General features: G+C 43.8%; 1 long non-coding RNA gene across 1 annotated transcript; it reads left to right on the top strand.

Moving 5' to 3' along the window:
* The first annotated feature begins 682 nt into the window (after nt 1-682).
* On the top strand, nt 683-1,764 carry LOC123041727 (uncharacterized). Its single transcript, XR_006418622.1, has 2 exons — nt 683-1,301; nt 1,518-1,764. It is a non-coding gene; the product is annotated as an uncharacterized lncRNA (long non-coding RNA).
* The last annotated feature ends 1,088 nt before the right edge of the window (nt 1,765-2,852 follow it).

Below are 2,852 nucleotides of genomic sequence, written 5' to 3'. Positions count from 1 at the left end.
CAAAAACTGGATGCACTTCATGTGTAAAATGGACAATCTCTTTCGAAGGCATGGTGTCACGTCATGGCACATATATGTCGTGGTAAAAACATTGTCCAATTTGGGCCAAGCTTTATTACGAACCTCTTACAAACCGGAGCTTCTCTCAACAAGAAGCCTTGTGTTTCCGATAGGGAAACATGTTCCTCTTGTTGTCGAAAAGTAATCACGACCTCTTTTCGCCTTGTATTTTCTTCTACGTGCAACATGGAACTACATGATACCCATGCTAAAATTTAAACTTATTCAGGGTTCGTTTGGCTTTTTTATACACTAATTTAGTTTCCTAGGCATTTAATGTCCATAATTCATATCTGAACTACAAATACATGCTCAAGTTCACCAAAATGGCTAGAAAAATTGCACATGCATGTGTCCTTGAGTGCATGTTTAATTAGATCCCATGCCAGGAATGAGAACGAATTACAACCGTACCAGCGTCCTAACTCGTCCTCAAACATTTGAAATATCGGGTTTTAAATCCCCGTAAAATCCAAAACTCACCAAATAGTCATCAAAGGTGGCATGGTGTCACGTCATGGCACAACACACACACACACACACACATATATATATATATATATATATATATATATATATGTATATATATAGCATTATTCTGATCCTAGGACCAGAATAACTGTTCTGATCACTGCGCGCCCCTATATAGACGCGATTGACATGTTCCTGAAATCTCGAACCGGTCGACCAAGATTTTTTTTACCCCATCCTCTCCCTAACCTCCCGTACCCCCGGCCTTCTCACCATCCTTTCCCAAATCGCCGAGACACCTCACACGTCGCCGGCGCCCCTCCAGCATGGACGACGCCCCTCCTTGCCTGCGGCCGGCGTGCCACCTCCCCTTCTCCCCAACGGCCAGTGCGCCTTCTTCCGCTCGACAGGGGCACCTCCTCCGCCATGGCCGGCGAGCCTCCCCCGCCGCCACCCTGGGATCCAGCCACCGCAGGGCCCCGGAACCCCGTGTAATGTTCGCCGGGCCCTGGATCCCCGTGCGCCGCCGCAAGGCCCTGGATCCCGAGCGTCGCCGCCGCCGGGGTCCTTTCTCGCCTGCTCCATCACCGCTGGGACCTCGGGCCCCTTGTGCGCCGCCGGGACCCCCACATGCTGCAGCAGACCGTGCCACCCCATCACCCGCGCTTCACCTCTTCCCCGAGCTTCCCTGAGTGGCCCTGCCCCTGAGCCACACCTCGCGACTGCGGGGCTCATGCCACATCACCTCCCCCAAGTTCGTGCGCCACTACGTGAGTTCCTTCCCAAGCCAACTGCCGTTGCGTACCTTGTCGAGCAAAGTGCTCGAGCAAATTCCCCTACTAGTGGCAGAATCTGCAGTTCCAGTTGTTGGCCAACAGACGGTCACTTAATCTAGTGCAAGCAGCAACAGTTAAAAGTAGATTGCGGCCTTTCCCCCATCTCAACCTTTTCTAATTGCAACTATGGGATTTGGTTGTGGCTGGCAGCAAGAAAAGGAAGAGGAGTAATGACTGACCGGTGGCGATGCAATGCGGCGAGCAGAACAATGTGATGTAGGGATGCATGGGACAGGTTAGTTGGAGCCTGCAGCCTGCAGGCATGGGTGTCGAGCTGCTAATACATTTGGGTGGCTCGTAATGTACTTGATCGAATGTTACTACTGCTACAAACATGTGTATTATTTTTGGTATCTCGCTTTTACATTTTTATGCTAAAATTTCTACCCGCTTCTTCTGACTGCTCCTACTAGAGAGCTAGTACAGCTTGAACCCAATACTGAACTTGAACCTGAACTTCTCTAGCTCAGGCTGCTGCATCCACTTGCTAGCTTCATATGCATAAGTAGAGACTAGCTACACGGAGAAGAAAAGACGAGGAATAAATCGTGTGGTGGTGGTTACTTCTAGGAGATAAGACAGAGAGATAAAGGCCAAAATGTGTGGTGTAAAAACATGCACAACTTCTGTATAAAAAAATACAATTTGTTTGGAAAGTGTATACATTGTACTCTATGGTTTGTCGTTTCTTGTATGTCCTTTTGTTCTTGCGTGCTGACGTTAAGAATTTGAGACCATGATTCAAGTCACGTCGTAACTTCGTAGTGCTAGTGCTAATTGGATTCTGTAAAGCCAAGTCCAACGCTAGATCCTAAACGGACTTCCATTTCATCTGGATTTTGTCCGCTTGGACAGAAAAAAAGACGTCGGTGTCCGCCTTTTGTCCGGCGTGCATGCAAAAAGGGTTATTTTATTTACCTTTTATGTATAAAAAGAAAGAAGTTCAAATATAAGAAATGAAAAGGTTCAAAAATATGTAACACGATTGAAAGTTCAATTTTAAAAAATTTGTTTGATGCTTATTTGAAAAGATATTTGTTTCTAAGAATAAGACTAAGAAATTCAAAATAAAAAAATAGAGAAGTTAGACGTATATAAAAAGCTTCAATTTTTCTCATTTCTAAAGAATAAAATGAAGAACTTCAAATTAAAATAAATGGAACAGCTAAAAAACGTTTACAAAGTGCTGATGTTTATTAAAAAATCTAGGATTTCATAGGTATCCGTTTTTGTTGAATTATCAACGATGAAGTTCAAATTGAGAAGGTAGTCAAATTTGATGCTTATTTAAAAATAAAAAACAATTCTTTACTCAAAAATATAAAAAGGTGAAGTTCGAATTGAAATAACAGAGAAGTTCAAAGTTTACTAAAACCTAGAATTTATCTGTTCAAAAAAATAAAAAACACAACGCCATTTTTGCACTTTAAGAAACAACTCATAAACGAAAAAAATGGTTGTTAGAAGTTCAAGTGCTCGGCGAGG

The sequence above is a fragment of the Triticum aestivum genome, chromosome 2B (genome assembly GCF_018294505.1).
Source record: "Triticum aestivum cultivar Chinese Spring chromosome 2B, IWGSC CS RefSeq v2.1, whole genome shotgun sequence".
Taxonomy (NCBI): domain Eukaryota; kingdom Viridiplantae; phylum Streptophyta; class Magnoliopsida; order Poales; family Poaceae; genus Triticum; species Triticum aestivum.
Note: the sequence above shows the minus strand (reverse complement) of the source record. Positions and strands in the feature narration are given on the sequence as shown.